The sequence below is a fragment of the Talpa occidentalis genome, unplaced genomic scaffold, assembly GCF_014898055.3.
Source record: "Talpa occidentalis isolate TD23 unplaced genomic scaffold, MPIMG_talOcc4v2.1 talOcc4.7, whole genome shotgun sequence".
Taxonomy (NCBI): Eukaryota; Metazoa; Chordata; class Mammalia; order Eulipotyphla; family Talpidae; genus Talpa; species Talpa occidentalis.
This window is the reverse complement of record NW_023605083.1, coordinates 129,477,792-129,499,478: the sequence shown is the minus strand read 5'-3', so window position 1 is coordinate 129,499,478 and position 21,687 is coordinate 129,477,792. Positions and strand designations below refer to the sequence as shown.

At 36.7% G+C, this 21,687-nt stretch overlaps 1 long non-coding RNA gene across 1 annotated transcript in view; it reads left to right on the top strand.

The window, feature by feature from the left end:
• The window catches only part of LOC129144892 (uncharacterized), a 66,706-nt gene extending 46,931 nt beyond the window's left edge, over positions 1–19,775 (top strand). The window contains exon 3 of the long non-coding RNA XR_008549694.1: positions 19,737–19,775. This is a non-coding gene — a long non-coding RNA (uncharacterized LOC129144892). The remainder of the gene's footprint in view (positions 1–19,736) is intronic.
• The last annotated feature ends 1,912 nt before the right edge of the window (positions 19,776–21,687 follow it).

Below are 21,687 nucleotides of genomic sequence, written 5' to 3'. Positions count from 1 at the left end.
GCATTAGCCAGAGAAGTTAGAGCTCTAGCAGAGACAATTCTTGCTTGTATTTCATGTGCCATATGTGGTGGAGATCAAGCAGAAAGAAAAACACCCACCTTGGATGGAAATATGGAAAATAAAATTTAGAAGAGAGACCTTCTCCCTTCAGAATAAAAGTCATGGTTTCTAGATGCTTCCTTAATACCAGTTTGGGATATAAAATATGGAAGGATCTTTTCTTGTTTTAAGTTCCAATTTCCAATCAAGCCTTTTTTTTTGAAGAGTAATTTTCCTTTCTAAGGCTCTTTCACCATGATAAGTCAAGATTATGAAGTGGCTTAGCTGAGGTTGAGACTTCTGTCCACTTATACCTGGGATTTTTTTTTTTTTTCTATAATAGCATCTTCCTATTTGGCTAGATACATGGTTCTCTGAAATAATAACAACAATTATAGTCTTCCTGGGAACTAGATTTCAGAGATTAACTTCTGGTCAATGGGATATAAGGAAAATGGTGTGTGCAGCTCCCTGGAGGCACAATGATATCCAGGAGATATTAACTGCTATAGCTCTTTTTCCAGGAAGCTACAGGCATTATATTTTGAGGAAGTAATCCATAAAAGGGGAATATGTCAGATTTATGAAATAAGACAGAATTGAAGACAACTCCCAGAATGATGGGGAAGACATCAGGAAGACAGCAGGTATAGCAAACCTAAACAGATTTATGTGATTTGTTTGGCTATATTGATAGAAGTTGTATTGCTCTTTGAAAATCTTTGATGATGAATTACTGATGATTATATAGAACAAAATTCAGAACAAAATTCAAAACAAAAACAGAGGCAACAATTAACTAAATGCACACCAAAAAAAAAAAAAAAAAAAACTTAACTGAAAATACCAGGTGGCTCAGCTATAAGCAAAATATGCCCAGATTTAAAAAGATGTGAATTAAATATTTATTCAACCAAAATTCATTTGCACACAAAAAGCTGGGAGCTGGGGAGAGGGAGGTGGATCTCTTGAAATACACTGCACCAGGGAATATGTTGAGGAATGAGTGCTAAAATAATTCTCTATCAGCTATAGAGTAAAGTGAGAATTTTTAATTTGCCAAATTTTAATTAAAATTGACATATACACATTTTTATTGAGCATGTGAAGATCAATACCATTGGAAACAGCAAGGGTGGTTCCTCTATTGAGGTCAAGTGCAATGATAATCAACCGGTTTGTTTTATTGTAGAGTTTTCTAGTACTCTTTGGCTTTTTAAAAGTTTTTTTATGGTTAATCATAACATGCATACTTAAATCTACATAAAGTATACAGGGAAGTTTAACAATCTAATAAAGTAAAATTCTGTATAATTACCATCTAGATTAAAAAAATAAATAAATATCCATCCCTAAACTTCCTGCCATGTGCAACCCCCCCCTCCAAGTTTCCAGACTTCTGTGATAGTTTTTGTATTTATTTATATTTTGTCAGTTATGTGTATATTACTCAACCAATATAGTTCAGTTTTTTTTTATAATTTTGACTTTGAATTTCCAAGTATATATAGCTTACAGGAATAAAAATTAAAATTTTAATGCAATATTTTCCCTATCAAGTACAAAACCCGGACTTACATATCCTCCACCATAGGAATTATTGAGTACATTTACATTTATTTACCCCATTGGTATTTTCATAAGGGAAAGGTATTATTACTCATTTCTTCCAGACACTTATAAACATACCTTTATCTTAGGAATGCAAGGGTTACCTACCAATGTCTTTAAAAAATACTTAGTTTTATACTATTAATGGCCAGGTATGGTTTTAATATTGTGATTTTAAAAATATACTAAAATGAGCCCTCAACAAAAATTTCAATGAAGCATGCCTGATAAAAGGGGAAAGTGCTAGACCTGCAAGAAGAAAAATCACAAGGACACTTAAAAAAAGAACCATTTAACATTTAGACTCAGGCCACAAGTCTGATATTTTAAAACAGTGGTTTCCATCCAGAGCAAATATCAGCGTTTACTTAGGAGATTTTAAGACAATCCCAGTAAAAACCATCCTCATCACCAGGGAAGGTAAATTACAACCCCAGGGATGGTGCTATGGTAACAAGCATATATATTTTAATAAAGCTCAGTGACCATCCGTGACAATGTCAACAAACTCTTCTGACCATCTTGATCCATCATTCCAAATCCTGATCCGCTATCCCAGAGCAGAAGGGTTTCATTAACGAAGAGAAGACATTCCCAACATCTCTCTAGACCCATCCTTTCCCCATTTTTTCCTGATCATTGAATGCCTCTACTGTGTAATCTGAATGTCCCCCTACTTCCCCCCTCTCCGGCTCCCCCACACACCCATTTATACCTGTTGGAATCTGGATCCATTTAACCTCTCACGGTGTGGCACCCTGTTACAAGGTGAGCCACCTCTTTGCTGCTATTTTTCCATCTAGTCGAAGTGTATTCATTGGAACAGATTCTGGGCTTTGGAACAAAATGTAACAGGACATAGTCTTGCCATTAATGGAGGCTAAAGATAGAAAGAGAGAGAGCGAGCGAGCACTAGTTTGGCTACATCAGGGGTGAGTCCTCCCTCTGTTGCTGAGAGGAGCTTCGCCTCATGGTCAGAGCAGAAGGTGGGGTCCCTGACTCATGGAGCCCTTTCCTGATGCCTCTCTGACTCACTGTGACTTGCCCAAGTCCCTTTACCTTTCTGGGCCTCATCACCTCTGCCCAGTCCTTCCAGTCTCTCTGACATTTCAGACGTGTGTCTTCCTAAGATGTTCAAATCCTGCAGGAGAGTCAGTGCAGAAAAAAATATTGTTCTGGAGCTCAAGGGAATCAACCCAGCCAAGTTTCATTAACAGAGGCGCTATAAGCCATCATTCACCTGAGTCTGTGTCTTAGTTTTTCCTTTTTCAACTTAAATTCTGTCTAGATAGCTCTAGTTGGCTTTTATCTGTCGGTGCTGTTTATGACTGCTTAGGTAATTTTACTTAAGGGACATTGTTGATCAAGTTGTTCTTGCAACCTGGTGAGAAACCTCCTTGAACCTCTCATTGTCCAATAAAGATCAAGCTGGGATTCAAGTCCTTGCATAATTAGTTCCCAGTCTCCCTTCTCTGTTTTATGTCCTTCATTCCCGGATGCATATTTTATGATAGCAGATGAACCAATTGCCTAGGTGTTTTGCAAATAAGCTATTCTGCCTAGGGCAAGGACTTTGTTTATTGGATCTCATTGTCTGGGGTCAAACACAATGCCTCTTCTACTGCCCTGGCTTTGAGGATATTGGGTGAATGAGTAAATGAATGAATGAGTAAATAAATGGGATGTATTCTGTTTCCACCATCCAAAATGTCTTTAAAATATAAACACTACCTATGTTTTATGACCCATCTCAAATGACGTCCTATACAAAGCTCTCTTTGACTCTCCCTGTGAGCACTGACATCCCCCCTTTGTAGACCATTCTATCTACTTTAATGATATAAATCCATGCATTAAATTTACTGTATGTATTGTTACACCCATAGCAAAGTTGCTTGAAGGGAAAGGATATAAAGTGTTTTTCAACTTTGTACTTTCACTCAGTAGTATTTTTATAATTATCCTTTGTATTAAGTGTGTGGGGTGTGTGTGTGTGTGTGTGTGTGTGTGTGTGTGTGAACACATGTATAATTTGGAAGCTTTCTGATTTAGTCGGCAGCTTCCTCTTCGTGAAACTAGAGGACCACAGGATTCATTAGAAACTTGAGATTCTGTGAACTAGACACATGATTTCTTTAGGTTAAGGGTATGGGAATGAGCAAATTTAACCATATTGCAGAAGACATAAGTTGCTGCTATCTTATATTGCCTGGCTTTTTGTTTGCTTATAAGTCAAAATTATCTTTTTCCAGGTTTTTTTGGACAATTTCCCTTGGCTAATTTTTAAAACCAAAATCTTTCTGGTTCAGTTAATAATAACAATCATAGACCCCCAAAAAATACCTTTGAGGTTACAGACTCTGATCTTTTGCTACAGCAGAGAAGAAATTGAGATTCTGAACAGAAATCTGCTCATTCCAAACAACATAAATCTGTATAAGAAATCCCAGTAAAGGATCGCGTTTTTCTGGATAAGTAAGCAAAAACAAACCACAATATCCATCAGCTTCCTTCTTCCTGATGACATGTCCATGAACATCCCACCCTCCTTTTTTTTTCTAAGTTTGGGGATTAAAAATTACTCTGTTGGTGTCAGCAGTGATCTTTCTCTATTTAAAGCATATGATTCAAGTATTCCTCCCATTAGGTACATACCCAGTAAGAAAGGCATCGTCAGATGGAGTGGCCGAACACAGTCCAATTCCAGCTGAAAAACTGGGCAATAAATGAGAAAAGCAACAGTATGAGCTTTCACGTTCTTGGAAAGCTCTCCGTATCTCAGGCCAGATTTGTATCCTCTGTAACTCCACAAGGGAATTCCCAGAAGACATATATTTTCTTTCCTTGACAAATGTCTCCAATTAAAGAGCAACAAAGGAAAATGGTTGAAGCACCAAGGGTGTGATATTTTAAAAGATTTAACTTGGTCTTTGGCCCCTTTGAGCTGAGTAGGTCCCAGCTCTCTATAGAGAGAACATTTGTGGATCAATTTGTATCACATTAGGACTCCAAGGGGCTGCTAGCTTGCATCTATTTATCTGAGGTTTTGTGATGGATTTTCTCCGCACCCTTAACCATTTTTTTTTTTTGAAAGTTCCAGTATCTTTTATTGTTCCCCATGGTAGATGATCCTCTTGAGGGAATCTCAGTAGAGAAGGTAGATGTTGGTGTTGATGTAGGCTCACATTAATCATGTCCAGGGAAGAAAACGTCTTCTAGGCAATCCATAGGACTGATGGAAGACAATCGGATGCCCTGCTTATGAAGCTTCAGGGTTATGGGACTAGCAGAGAGGTCCTTTTATTTTTTTTTTTCCCCAAAGTAAGGAACATTAATATGCTTACAATAGTATAAAATATATTTTGAATAGAAGTTGCTACATCTAAAATGTGTAAAGTTCTTATTAAGCACTTTCCAGATCCTTTCGCCTACAGTAGCAAGATCAGTGTAAAATTTCACTTAGCTTACCTTCTACACGCATTGCTCTTTTTTCTTCAGGTGCTAAAAGGAAGGATGCTGAAACTAAATACAAGGTTGTTTCGAGTGCAAATTCTATCAAATTAAAAAGGTGCTGACAATAATGCACATATTTAAATTTTGAAGCATGATAAATGCTGATCTGATATCAAGGATTACAAGTGAAGTATTTAAAGCCAAAGATGTCCTTTGCCTCAAGATTTCTTTCTTTTCTTTCTTTCTTTTTTTTTTTTTTTTTACTTCCAAAGAACTGTACTTATTTATCTACATTTATTCATCATACATGATGGGGTTATGTAGATTTTAAAGCGATCATTATGTCTCCGTTTTAAGAATTGCATTTTTTTAAAGATTTATCTATTCCTACAAGAGCTGGGGTACAGGCCAGAGATGAGGGGGGTGAGAGGATCCACCAGAGATAGAGTGGGGAACAGAACATGCAGACTGACTGAAACACACTGCTGAGGGGAGCAATGGGCGAGTCAGAAGAGGTCTGCCGCACCTCGTGGGTTTTTCCCTGGCCTGCTGGGGATCGAACTCGTGCTGCAGAGGCTGTGGATTACTTCATAGTGATGCTTAACCCCTTGTGCCACCAGGGAGGCCCTGAATTTGTTTTTTATTGAAATGATATCAGTTTACAACACTGTATATGATTATTTTCAGATGTATGTCACCACACCCACCACCAAAGCAGCCATAGTCCTATCCCTAGCCTCCGTATTTCCCCCCGCCTTTTGCTCCTCACTCCTCACTGGTAGGTTCAATTTTGCAGGGTTTGTTTTGGTTTAGTTTTATCTGTTCCTTTGTTTGGTTTCTTTACATTCCATATATGAATGAAACCATCAGGTGTGTGACTTTCTCTTTCTGAGTTATTTCACTTAGCATTATGGCCTCTAGTTCTATCCATGTTTAATTTTTATCCCCAATTCTACTCACGGTTAACAAAGAAAATTTAATTAATATGAGGTCCCTATTGAAATATTCATTTTCAATACTTCTCAGTATAATAGACAACTCTTTATAAGCTCATGGTCTCTCTTACCCCTACCTCCCCACCAATAGAATACCAAGGACAATGTGTATCAGCCAATGTACACACGCATACACAAAGCAAACATTTGTAATATTATGGCGCAGTAGACCTCTCCTGTCTCACCCACTGTTCCCCTAAGCATTGTTTTTCACTCAATCTGCCTCTTGTGTTCCCCACTCTGTCTCTGGTGAATCCTCTCACACTCCGCATCTCTGGCCTACAACCCAGCTCTTATATGCATAAAAAAATACAACTTAAGAAAAAAAAAAGCTTTGTAATACTATATGACAGACACAGGTCAAATAATTTCTTTTCATGAATTTCAATAATTCTCACATTTTTATGATCTTATTCTATGTTGAGCTTCATTCTGCAGTTGATGGAAAAGAAACATCAAAATAATTTTGTACAGAGAATAAGTCATGGGCCAGTCCAATAGTTTGCCCAAGTTAAAGAGATAATAAGTAAGAGCTAGCATTTGAATCCAGGCCTTTTGTCTCCACCATCCCTGGCCCCCACACTCCATTCTGCTTCCTGTCATAGGGAGTCGGTTTCCTGGTGATAACAGTTCAGACGCGTCCTTATCCTTGTCTAAACATCTTACAGATAATAACCACTGCACTCTTATAAGAAATTAACCGATTATATGAGGAATAACAGGATATTGGACTGTATAGCATAGACTCAAAGATATTTTTGAAATCTATTTTTGATAGCATTTCTCAGAAAATTGCATAATTGTAGGGAAATTACAAGCTAGAAAGAAAAACTCAATAATTGTAATAGAATATAAAATGGTTCTCATGCTTTGATATAACTGCATTACTCTTTAATAACTACACATGCATTATTGTTATTCTTTTTTACAAACCAATTATCTCTATTATATTCTTTAATGGCTGCAAGTTGAATTGTTATTACTTCCTCAAAAACAGTTATGTCTATAATATATGCTTTCTAAGAATTCATAACATGCTACTTTTAGCAAAAGAGAAATTTAGAAAGCAGTAGTTTGGACCAAATCCTATGATATCGTCTATATAGTGAAAGTTTCAAATATTCTACTATTTTAAATGATAATAAATCAACTCAGATTGAGATGAATATTTATTATATTTGGAATTAGCAATAATAAAACTAAATATTACCTGCTGCAATATTCAGGGTAGAATTTAATGGAAATAAAATGATCCTGTGAAGTTTGATTTTCTACTTAATACAATGTCATATTTTTGGAACCAACGTTGCCCTATGATTACATTACTTGAAAAGTTGAAATAACTGCATTCAAGTGTAAATCAGACTATTTTTCCTGGAGCTAATATCACTACCGTGGCCTAGTTTTACCTCTGTAGCCTTTTAAAAAATGCACTTAGGAACAGTCGGCTTCAATTAAAGAAAGAAGAAAGGAATTTCTTCCTTCTACTTAAATCTAAAAACAAACTCACTTGCAATAAGAATGGAGGGACTTGGAAATTTTCTTCAAAACAGGGGGAAATCAGTTTCTCATCAATGGCTTTTTTCAGCTGCACAGAGTAAAAAGAGAGAGAGACAAAGAGAGAGTAAAAGGGAGAGAGGAAAGAAAAAAATGAAAAAAATGGAAAAAGTTAAGTACAATAGAATTTGTATCCAAAAAACTACTAACTCTAAAGGTTCACAATACACATTCAAAATAAAGCATCAACACAAGCATTTCTCTACTTCAGTTTTTCCTGAGAGACTTTGAAGTCCAAACCGATGGTTCACCACTGCTGAAGAGAAGCCTTAACTCCCTCTGGTGTTCAGCCGTCTCCATGTAACAGAAGACATTTATTTTGTAATTTACTGAGACACTGCCTGCTACAAAATTGGACCAAGAGACAAACCTCAGACTGAAGTAGCTGCTCGGCTCCTGAAACAACATACCTGGGCTATATTTGGAAATGTCTGTGTAGACAAAACAAGGAGCACTTGGAGGAGAGGGTGTGAGGGGCATTGCTGCCGCATTATCTGGTTTCACTGTCTACAGTGATCATATTAACTGGATAATTGTCCATTATTTTCTTTGTCGCACAGAGCCCGAGGCCAATGTATTTACTTTCAAAGAAAATGAAGAGCGGAGGATAAATCATCTCCCCTAGGACATTTTACCTCCTCTGCCTCCATGCCAACATTTATTTTTTATTTCCCAAATTGAGGCGAATTTAATGAGTGCTATGTCGACGCTTTAAATGGAATTTCTCATTTTCATGTGTGATGTCATTAGGAGCGGCTCTGTGTCTTTTAAGTAGAGCATTGTAAGTGGAGGGTGGCTTGGTGTGTGCCCCTTGAACACATGTGTGAACATGCACGGTAGGGTGGGAGGGTGGTGGAGTCACACAGCTTGGAATGGGAAATTAAGAGCAGGAATGGTGATAATAAAGGGTTTGGTGTGAAATGAACTGCTCTAATGTTTAACATTAGACAAATTGTAGATTTTACATTTGCTTTAAAAATGTGCCTGAGCTTTACAACTCAAATATTCCTCAAATGTGTACTTGTGTTTTCATCCCACATCCAGAGTTCTAGACCAGGTCCCAACATCTGCAACTTTGATTATCGAGCCATCTTTGATCTGTTTTCCAGCTTCTTCCACCCAATTCATCTTCCACATTGCTGTCAGAGTGTTCTTCTCAGACAAAACTCTGATCGTGCCTTGCTCCTGCCTGAAAGCCCTCCAAGGCCATCCTATTATCCAACAGGAAAAATCCCAGACTCTCGAGGTCCCAGCCTCTTCTCACTTTGCTCCTCCCTGGCCTTCACTACTTTTTGAATAATACCAAATCACTGGTAAATTGCCCAGATGTGTGTCCTCTGTGTCCTGTTCTGTCCCACTCATTATGACATGTGTGTGTCTTCGAATTTTCGGTAATGTAAGGAACCCATCAACCTCACCCTTCTTAACCTCTCCATGAAAACTGTGTTTATTCACCACTTCCTCCAAGCAGTGTGATCCGATCCCCTGTTTGGGTATTTATCTGATGAATATGAAAACTGAAATTCAAAGATATATGCATCTGTATGTTCATTGCAGCCCTATTTTAACATGCAAGATATGGAAACAACCTAAGTGCCGAATGACATGTGAGTGGATTAATGTGGTGTACATATGCAATGGAATACTACTCAGTTATGAAAAATGAACCTTACCACTCATGACAATGTGGATGGACCTTGAAGGGATTATGCTATGTGAAATAAGTCAGAAGAAGGAAGACAAATACCATATGATTTCACTCAGTTTTATATAATCTCACCACTATATAGAAGTCTTTACAAAGAGGAGACATTTCCCCAGAACTAGAACTGACATACTCAGGGCTAATAACTGGTGTATTACATGTATTGTATATGTTATGCAAAATGAAGTTCCTGGACTACCTACAGGCCCAATAGCTCTTTATACTTGCTGGATACTTCTTCGGCTTAATGAACACTTTATGTCATATCCCTGCAGGGACCACTTTAAGTTTACTTTTGTTCTAGGTTAAAAACAATATATTTAAGGAAAAACAATCATGTGACTTCCATCCTTGAAATTCTAATTTGGCTATATTTTATAGTTTCCAGTTTTAAATGACTGAAATAACCTCTACATAAGTGTACGTTTTGTGTAAAATTTTTTGGTAATTTCAACAGATTTTACAGTTGCAAAGGATTATATAGGCAAGGCTAAAAACAGAATAGAAGCTAACATTCACAGCAGGGAGAACAATTATCAAATTCATGAGTCAGTTCAACTATAGTTGAAATGCATGTCTCTTAAGACTATTCTTTCCAGAAAGAAATTGTTGTGATTCTGATTCTAATTGACTCTTGAAGGATGATCATTTATTATTTTAAGTAAGACCTTATGCCTTCAAGGTAGCTTAGGACATAAAAATGCTGACTTAGTATAGTTCCCTGCTGTGACACGGAAAATATGTGAAATTCTAACAGGAGGTCACCATTTTATCCTAAGCACAATAACTTCCATGTAAGCAAACATATAAAATTAACTTTGGCAGCCTGATAATAAATAAGACCTTGTTAATGAATTGACATTTTTCAAGTTCACACTGACATGAACTTCACCTTAGTCTATAACTGTAATATATGTGACATCTTATCTGGGAAAACTGCTGTGTGTTTTAGTCAATGAGTATACAGTAAGCATCTGTATACTTGGTGTCAGACATTCCACAAGGTGTTTAAGATGCAGATGTGAAAGATGTAGGCAAAGAACGTGTAGGATTTCACATTTTAGTGGAAAAGACAAATAATGAAGTCAATAATTAAAATGCAGTGTTATAAGTGACACAAACGTACAAGCTAGTGTGAAAAAGCAAACGAGAGAAAATCAAATCTGGCATAAGACTCCCAGGAAGATTCTGGAATAGATGATTTTATTTTTGAACCCAATAAAATTGTAGAAACTGATCAAGCAAAGCATATAGCAGAAAGTTCCAGGAAGAGGCAAAACAGGTTCAAAATAGGGAGAAAGATCCTAGAGGGACATACAAGCATGTTCAGTGATACCATAGGGAGAAAATCAGCCAAACCTACACTGTGCAAACAACCCAGATTATTCACACAGTTACAATGACAATATATACATATATTGACCATAGATAGATAGATAGATAGATAGATAGATTGATAGATATAGCTATAGATATATATTTCATATACATGAAAGGGAGCTTTATAAATTCCAAAAAAATATTTGAGAGGCATACCAATTAATCATGTTTAGTTTTAATTTGGCTCTTGATTAAAAAATAAACTGGATAAACTAAAAAAAAAAATTAAAAACGGGTACAAAATGCTGAGAGGTCCCTAAGAACAAGACACAGTCAAGAAACTTCTATTGGTATTGAGTATGACTAGTGGAGAAAAGACCCATAGGTTAGGAGGAAGAGATGAGGTCATGTGGATGGAAATGATCCTGATATTGTCATACATCAATGTTTGCAGGTGTGGACTAAGATTCCAGTGAGCTCTCCACATGCAAATTTTGTGAAACATGCCTTGCATGTAGAGTTTTACCAAAGATCCGCATCTTCCCTTTGGTCTCAGTAGCTTTCCAATATCTCATCTCAAGTCTGTTCTTACCTAACTGAAAAATACGGAGTTTCTTTTAAACACATGTAGACAATTACAAATGAAACAATTCTTTAGTTACCAGATCAATGCATTAGAATATTAATCTCAAGCAGACATGGTGAATTAGCTTAAGTAAAATATCTCCAATTTTCTTAGTGACTCTATTATTATTGATTTTGTTGTTGTTGTCATCATACTAAGAGCTGGATATGTACTTCTCCAAACAGAATATATCACTTGATAGTACTGCAAATATCTAATATGTCTGTTCCATCAATCCTATTTAGTCCTTTAAGAGTGCTTGCCATATGCCTAGAATCTGATTTTTATCTAGAAAATAATACACAAATATATACATTCCCTCAGGTGGTCCATATTTAGATTATTTTATACTACATAGTCATTATGATCATCTTCCTCAGCTTAACAGTTACAGTAATTTTAGGTAATATATATTAATTTTCAGCTTTTTAAGGAACTGTCTTCAGTATTTTAGTCTTATTCTAGACTGGGTCCATTTTATCTACCTTTTTACCTGCTCTGTACCCTGGAATTTGACCTTTGTAGAAAGTATCACTATTCCCTTTGTTGGTTGAATTCTGTGGTTTGGGCCAATGATAGGGATTAAAAAGACACTTTGGATGGAGAAAGATAAGATCAGGAATTTTTTCTCTTGCTTTGTTTCTGCACAGACATCAAGTCTCTGGCAGGGGCCATATGTCTGATGACCAGTGACCCCAGTGGCTGCAGGTCTTGACCACCACTAGTATTTTTTTTCTCTGTGTCCTTGGAGTGCTGTAGCTTCCATGGTCACCAGCTCTGTCATTTGTGCTTCCTTTATGTTTATCCCTTTCTTCACCCTCTTTCATCTCTATAAGTCATTCCTTCTTTAGAGCGTCTTCATTCAAACCATCTGCAAATTCTGTTTCCTGGCAAGATTTTGATGAAACTAAATGTATATAGTATTAAAAAACATATATGATGGTAAGTAAACATAGTCTAAAAATGTATAATAATAAAAATAGTATAAGGTATCACATAAAGGGCAGATCACATGTGTGTCTATTTACCTAACCATATAATGAATCCTTAAGTCACTATAATAAATGCAGCATTTTAAGATCAAGAAAATGATACATAAAGCTGCTAAATATTTTTTTTTCCTAAATCACACATGATGATAACAGACAGTCAATAATTAATATTCTAGATTATTTTTTCTGACTCCATGAACGCTTGGTCTTCACCTACTTCCCTATGCAAAAAAATCTCTGGGTACCACTGTTAACACTCATAATTTTTTTACTGCTTCATAACTTAGATTGTATGCCATTCCTCCACGCGCCCCATTACCATATTAATATTCAAGAAGGAAAGAAGTCATACTTTCCTAAGAACTATACTTTTGGGGCTTAGTAAACTGGATTATCAATATTTTGCCAGGTTACCCTGTAATCAATGACAATGATCTATTAGCGGTTAAGTTTAGTCAACTTAATCTTTGCCCTTAATCCAGCCATTCGAGTCTGAAGTTGTGTATGTTTTTTTTTTGTTTGTTTTGTTTTGTTTTTTCTCAGTTGCTCCTCCTTGCTCAGTGCACATGGGTTTGGCATTTATTTTTCCTCTCAGTGGGAACCCTCAGAGCTGTGGGTGGCCTCTCTTGAAACCTCCTGTTTAAAATGAAGTTGAGGAGGAAGCCTGGTGCTTTCTCGGTGGAAAAGAGAACATCTGTTCTCTTCCATAGAGAATAAAAATATAGTGCGATTGGACCCAGGGAGAGTTCATTTGTCCCTTCTACCTCCCCCGCTCACTGACCCTATTTTTTTTCCCCATCTAATGGTCCCAAAGCAGACAGGGAGGCAGATTCTCTATCTTAAATCATATGCTCTTCCTGCCAGACGGAGACACTTGGACATGGCATCATCAATTACTGGGCAGTGAAATTGTGTTTCTTTACTGTTTGGGATTTCCAAAGGAAATAAAGAATAGATTTGTTTAGTTATCTGTCTTTCCATCTACCCTCCCTTCTCTAGGAGAGAGGGGTCCCTCTTCTGTCCAAATTTAATTCTTCTTGCTGTGCTCTGTGGAAATGTTCTTCTTAGACCTCTCCTTGGAATTTCTCCTCAATCTTGAAACAAGAACACCCAACCAACCCCAACACACATATACACCTTTTCCTTTTCTAAAAATTAAAACAATCTAAATAGTCCACCAATATGTAAAAAAAAAAAAGTCCACAACTCCTTCCATTACCATAATATTTTCTTCCCCTCCATCATAAAACTTTCTGAATGATTATACTCTCTTCATGGATTCATCTGCCAATCCACTCATTCTATAGCCAGCCATACAGTCTGTCTCTGGAAACACCATGAACACACTCTTCCAAAATTCTGGAGTATGTCTCTGCCTCACACCTAATGGACACCTGTCAGTTGACTTATCTACATGATTCAACTGCTCTCTGTGAAACTCCACCTTTCCTGGAGTTCCATGACATTCTCACTTATGGTCTTTTTACAAAATGTCTCTGGTCATTCTTAGTGTTTTCCATGAGCAACTGCCCCCCAACACCCTGTTAAATAACAACTCTCCAGTTTTCTCTTGAGGTAGCTGAGTTTGCTGTATTACAGAACTCTGTGCTCAACAATCATCTTGACATTTGACAGACTCCATGAACCAAAGGTGTTCAGAGCACATTTCAGTGTTTTGTGTGGCAAACATGCACTGCTTCTCCAACCTCCAGTAGATTGGAGTTGGATATACTATTTTGTTTCTGACTATGCAAAATAGCCTATGAGTCACCCTAAATCTTTCCCTTTCTCATCCCAAATTACCCTTAGGTTGCTCTAAAATGCATTCTTTGTTATATATCTCAAATGTTTTTGCTTTACTTCCAGTTCAAACATATCTTGAGTAAATCAATAGACTCTTATTTTTCCTTCTGACTTCATTTTATGTCCCTCTAGGCTTTCATGTTATCACTAATGTGTGTTTTTTTTAAGATTTATTTTTTTATGTATACAAGAACTGGGGTACAGACCAGAGGTGCGGGGGTGAGAGGATTCACCAGAGACAGCTGACTGACAGAAATACACTGCTGAGGGGAGCAGCAGGCAAGGCAGGAGAGGTCTGCTGGAGACCATGTGGGCAGCTCTCTGGCCGGTTGTCTGGGGATTGAACTCACGCAGCAGAGGCTGCGGACAGCTTCACAACTCGTGTGTTCAACCCCTTGCACCACCAGGGAGGCTCTGCTTTTCCTAAGCTCATCTGTGCCTTTGATTGAACTTCAAAACTCCTTAGAATAGTCTATCAGAATCATCCATCTTTGGCTGCAGCTCCCAGCAATACATCCCACCATGTACCTTAATAATCTCTGTCAAGCTACTTGAAGATAACAACACAGGCATACCCCCTCTCCTTTTGCCTTTTTAACTTGTTTTTCACTTTTTCAAGAATGCCTTTTTTTTTTACTTACTCCCCTCTTTAAAGCCTAGATATTTCATAAGTTCTTACCTTATGCAGAGATAGATTAAAAGCCTGCTAGACACTTCCCTTCACCTACACCTACTGGGTTAGCTTCCCTTTTGTTGAGCTTCCATAACTCCTAAATCTGCTCTTAGAGTATGTACATATTCCAGAGTAATTTTCAACCTACTTATCTAGCTTCCCTACTATACCATCCATTCCTTTACCTCTGTGTCTATCAAATATTTTATCAGTAGTACCAAGTTCAGACAGTGACTTATCATACTTTCCAAATGTCGGTGGAGGAAATAAACTGTTAAGTGAGTTATGTTATGGCTAGTGTGTCTAGTCATAGAGGAATAAGATCTGGGAGGAATTTACAAGTCAAGGTAAGGAGCACTTTCATCACTCACACTGCTGCCTCCTGTGAACTCTTTCTGGGAGTAATAATGGTTTGGCGAATGTAAAGAGAGATATATTTCTGTTTCACAGTAGATGCTCATAGAATTTTTAAAAAACAGCGAGACATTTACAAACCCGCTCCACTAAATGTAAACTGAGAGCTTCAATTTTACCACCAAAGAAAATAGATCAGCCCTGTTTCTTTTCCATCAGTGACATCCCAACACTACAAATATAATAATAGAATCTAGTATGTCTTTAAATCTGTTACTTCTAGATGCATACAATGAAACCTTATTCATTTAAATATCAGGGTATAATAATTTTGGCATAGGTTGAATTGAGGTTAATCTTTGTTTTTGCTTTGAAAATAAATGGAATCAGACAATATGTGGTCTTTGAAAATTGGCTTATTTTGCTTAGCACAAGGTTCATCTATATCATAGCAAGTATCAATTCTTTATTCTTTTATATCATCAAATAATATCCCATGACATGGTTTTATCACTTGTTACTTATCCATTCATAAGTTTGTTTCTTCTTGGCCTTATTGACATTTGAGTTGTTTTCACATTTTGGCTATTAGGAATATTGCCGTGATAAACCCCTGTGTGTAAGTTTTTCTGTGGGCATAAGCTTTCATTTTCTTGGATGTCTACCTAGGAATAGAATTGCTGGGTCATGTGGTGACTTTAGGTTTAAACTTTCGAAAATCTGCCAATTTTACATTCTCTACAATAGTGTATACACATTCTAATTCCTCCACTCTTTATATTTTCTGTCTTTTCATTCTAGCCATGGAGAACTGTGTGAAATAATACATGATTGCATATGTAATTGTGGTTTTGATTCACACTTCAAGAATGGCTGATGATGTTGAAGACCTTTTCAAGCGAATACTTTTTGTATGTCTTCTTTGGAAAAAAAAAATCTATTCACGTATTTTACTTCTAATGTTGCTACACTTCTTTTTATGTGCTTATTAAACTTTTTCATATTTTTTTAGAAATGTCTATACTTCACCCAATTAAAAAATTTAATTTGATCTTGCATTATTGAGTTGGAAGATTTCTTTATATGTCCTAGACATAGTTATCAGATATATGGTTTGCAAATATTTTATCTCATTCTGTGTATTGTCTTTTAGCTCCTTGTCTTTTAACCCTTTGAAACACAAGTTTCAGAGTTTGCTTATTTTTTATAGAGAGAGGTAGCATTGGGTCTCAACACTGTATATGATTATAGGATCCATATCGTTTCACTCTCCACAAAGGCATTCATAGTCCTTCCAGATTCCATCATGTCCCTCCCACTTTTGTCTCATTTTTGATGAAGTACCACTTTTCTTTTCTTTTTTTTTTTTTCCTTTTATCATTTGTGATTTGATTTTCACACCTAGGAAAGATCTGTTTAACTCAAGGCCATGAGGATTTACTCCTATACTTTCTTTTCAGAGTTTTATAATTTTACCTTCTACATTTAGATTTATGGTTAAATTAGAGTTAAATTTTGTATATGGTGTGATGGAACTGTTCGATTTTATTCTTTTGCATTTGATGATATGATTGTCCCAGCACTATCTGCTGAAGAAATTATTCCCTTTTATGGTACTGTCTTGGCACCCTGTTCAAAATCAGTAGACCATAAATGTGAGCATGCACTACTGGACTCTCAGTTACACTTCACTGGTGCATATGTCTATTCTTGTGCGAACACTGCACAGTTTTTATAACTCTAGCTTTATAATAAGTTTTGACAACAGGAAATATGAGTCTTCTAACTGTGTTCTTATTCTAGATTGTTTTGGCTATCCTGGATTACTTGAATTCCCATGTAAATTTTAGGGCCAGGTTGTCATTTTCTGCCAAAATTAAAAGCTTGCTGGAATTTTGGTAAAGATTATATTGACTCTGTAGATCACTTTAGGGCATGGTGTCATTTTAACTAAGTAAAAAATAATTCATCATCTGAACAATGAAAATGAGATGTTTTTCTATTATATAGATTTTCTTTAATTACATTGAGCAATACTTTATGATTTTCAAAGTTTTAGATATTTACTTCTGCTAAATTTACTTCCACATACTTTCTCTTTAGGTAGAATTTTGTAATGGGAATAAAATTTTTGTAAATGGAATTTTCTTAATTTAATTTTAGTTGTCTCATTGCTGTGAATAAAAATAAACTAATTTTTGTATACTGATCTCATGCCCTACAAATTTACTTGATTATTTTATTGGCTTCAACAGTATCACCATGATTCCTTAGGATTGTGTATGGTCAAATTCATGTTACCTACAAATAAAAGTCATATTGTTTTTTCATTTCCAATATGGATGTTTTTATTTCATTTTCTTGCCTAATGGACTAGATTTCTAGTGCAATGTTGAATAGAAGTGGTGAGAGCAAACATCTGGTCTTCTTCTATGGAGAACATCTTTGTTCCTTCACCATTTACCATGAAGTTAGATGTGAATTTTTTTTTAGACATCCTCTTTTCAGATTGAGGGTTTCTTTCTATCCCTAGTTTTGTTGAATGTTTTTTCAAGAAAGATAGTCAAATGCTATTTCTGTGTCTATTGAAATGATCATTTCTCCCCTTATTCTATAAACAGGGTTATTTAATTGATTGAAACTTTTATGTTGAGCCATTCCTGAATAAATCTGACAGTCTCCCACTACATAATCCTTCTTATATGCTACTGGACTTAGTCTGCTAACATTTTGTTGAGGGTTTTTATGTTCAAATTCATAAGAAATATCAGTCTGCAGTTTGTATGATTTCATTTATGTGAAATTCTATAACAGGTAAACACTATCTGTTGTTGAAAGAATCACAAAACCAATTTCTCCAAGTTAGTGATAAGTAAGGTGGGGGGTGGCGGGCAATTGACCAGAAAGGAACATGGGTATCTTCTTGTGTTGATAATAATGGTTAATATTCTATTTTCTTTCTGGGATATGATCATGAAATGTATATGTTTTGTCGAGACCTGTTGAACTTAAGACATATGCAAATTATATCTCAATAAAAAAAATGGAGCTGTTTGAAATTAAAATCACCCAAAAATTAGAGGGAAAGATATTTTTTAAAGAATTTTAAGTTAGCTGCACAAATTTCTGCCTATAAATTATCCAAAAGCTGAGTTTACTTTCAGCACAATCTTAAAAGTGATTAAAACACAGCAGGATCCCTGTTGTGTCTCTTATTTTTATCTTCCCTCTGTTGTGGATTGAATGAAGGTCTGAAAAATCCTATTAAATATCTTAACTCATCACGTTGAATGTATAGATAAAATCCATCCATAAAAATGAAGTATCATCTTCTAGGATTTTCCTATGTCTGTGGCAGGAATTAAATTCTACAGTGTTCTAATTTTCCCAACCAATCTCCCAAGCCAAATATTACTTCAGATTTGAACACCAACTCCTCAGGATATGAAGAATTTCCACATTGACCAAACTATTTTCATGGATATTTGCTGTGCAGATCTGAAGGCAGTGCTCACAGTAACTGAGTCCCACACACTTAGTAAAAGACACTTTTAAAGGAATCGCTAATATGATGTAACTTCCGATATATTGTGTCGTGAGTAAAGGCACCATCTTAATTTAATCCTCCCAGTATTGTTTACAAGGTATTATCATCAGTGCTCTAGAAGAACACACACGCAACACACACACACACACTCAGAGATCAGAATTTATATTAATCACTCAAAGTTACATGTATGCATGAAAGGAAGTCTTACATTTTAAATCAACTGCCTTCAAGTATAAAACCTATCCAACTGAAATCATGAAAAATACCTGTTTATTCAGTCTTTTAGTCAACAAATGCTCGAGACTTACAAACTAATAAGAGCTGACCCTTGCCTTCCAACAGCATGCAGCTGGATGGGGGAGGCAGCTGAAAGAATAACGAATGTATTATCAGATGTGTAGATAAAATGATGTGAGAAAACTGAGAAGTAACTTTGAAATTTGCTCCTTGTGCAATCAATTTCTTAAGCCAAGCAGAACTCTGCAAAGCAGGCAACCCTTGAAAGAGTCACCTGTAGGTTGCAGGCGCAGGTTATATTTGTAGAGCAATTTCCTGATACCTCCAGCAATTACCTGGTCCTTCCAGAACCAGGTTCCCTGACCTACAACCAGTGTGCTGGCTGCAACCATGTACTGTGCACAGTGAGGGATTAATCAATACCCAGGACGTGAACATGAGCTTTCTCTAGAAAGATACTTTTCTTTCTCATTTTTCCAGTGCAAGTTTCCATGAGGTGGGTGTGTTTTGGCTTAGCAGGGGAGAACTCCATGGTGGTGTGTTGTTTTAGTGGTTGAAGTATGACATAGAGTGAAACCCATAAGTTCAAAGTGTCTGGCTGTTTACGGGAATCCCACCTCCAGAGAACTGGCATTTGAGTGTGAGATTACTCATGTGTCTTAACTTTTTGGATAAACACTCTCTTGTTAAGAGTAACATGGGCTGGACACTTCCTGACAAAATTGTTCTCAAATTTAAACAGAATATCTGAACCAGGGTTTTATTTTTCAAGATATATTTAGAAAGAGACAAGTTGCTTCAGTGTATTCTTTTCTGTTTAAGGTTCATGTGCAAAGCCACATTATAGAGACTGGAACCTACTATCAGAATGAGAAGAAAGCTGACTACAGTTCCAGGTATTTTTCATGCCCATCACTTCATCTGGTGTTTGCAATGCCAATCAGCTAGGTTATCTCTGAGTCAACTTGCTCTGTCCATTAGTTCTAAATGCCAAGCCAGACTTTCCTCTAACTCCAATTTATTTGTGAAGCACTTCCCAGCATCATTTTCTGGGGTTAAAATAAAAAGAGGGTAAATGCCCTAAGGACGTATAACTGTAAGAATTAACCCAGAAGGGAGAAATTCCTACTAATAAAAACCCAAACTATAATTTGCTCAGATGATGAGAGGAGCAATGTTGAGGATTAATGCATCTTACCATCTGCTTCATCCTATTGCAATATAGAAACTGCGCTGACTGAAGTGTGTGTCATATTTCTCTAAGAGTTTAAGGCATATTTGTGGTCTTCTTTTAGACCAAGCCATCCATTTATTTATTAACAAATGAAGTCCTAAGTCACTGCATTAAGGTTATATTTGCAGAGCAATTACCTAGCAATATAAAAATTGTAGAGAATAAAAAATTGCCCCTGGGACAATTCTGATGAGATCATAAACAAACAAAAACTTCCTTCAAAATAACTAAGTACTTTCCTACCCTGCTGTCTTAGTCCTCGTTGGTTGCTAGAACAAAATGCCATAGCTGAGTAACTTACAGACAATAGAGATTTCTTTCACAGAGTTCTGAGGGCTGGAAGTCTGAGGCCAAGGAGCCAGCAAGGATGTAGGGAGCTTTCTTTGTGGTTCTGAGAGTGATTGTTTTAACTGTGTCCTCACATGGCAGAAAGGGCAAGTGAAATCTGGGGTTTATTTTATAAGGACACCAATACCAATCACAGGGAACCCATCCCTGTGACCTAGTCAGCTATTGAAGACCCCACCTCCTAACAGCATCTTCTTGAGGGTTAAGACTTCAGTATATGAATTTGGGGATTGGGCACAAATATTCAGACCAGAGTAACTATCACCATAAGGTTGATCAAACCTGGGCTATAAAAGTTCAGAAGGAGCAAAAAAAGCATATTTTTCATCCCCTCAGATATGAAAATGATCTCAGGAAAGAGTATAGATTTAACTGTATTATTGGTATAATAAGGAAGTGAAATGATTTAAGCAATATTTATAAGAAAAGTGAATTCATTGTCAGAACTTTGGCTTCAATAGGGATAAAGAGGGGTGAAGGCTTAATTACAACAGCCTTTCTTCTTGCCAGGCTGACAAAGGTTCATTTACAGACGGGAAATGTGGGTTCCTGGGAAGATTTTCAGTATTTGATAGACAGAGGTTATCTGACAAGAGGTCATACTGTAAATATAACATGAAAACAAACAAACAAGAAATAAAGCATAAAATACACTTTTGCCTCACACCTTGTCTCTGAAATTTGAAGGAGAGATCACAAGGACAGAACACATTCTTCCATGAAGAAGAACATCTAAAGAAGGGACAAGCTCTAAAGACCTTGTGTCTTTTTCCCAAGCTCCTGCAGTTGCCAGAGCAGCTAAAAATGTCTCTGAAGCAATAATTGATTCTCATTAACATGTTTCCTTATTTAAATCCTCCCTGACTATCCAGCTGATCGTTATAGAATTTCAAAACATAGAGAAATAAGATAAATGGGCCTCCCCTGGTGTCGCAGGTGGTTGAGCACCGCACTGGGAAGCTGTCCGCAGCCTCTGCAGCGCAGGTTCAATCCCAGCCAGCCAGCGAGAGTCTCACATGGCACAGCAGACCTCTCCTGTCTCGTCCGCTGCTCCCCTCAGCAGTGTATTTCAGTTGCTCTGTCTGTTCTGTTCCCTGCTCTGTCTCTGGTGAATCCTCTCACCCTCCCACATATCTGGCCTGTACCCCAGTTCTTGTATAAATAAATAAATAAATCTTAAAAAAAAAGAAA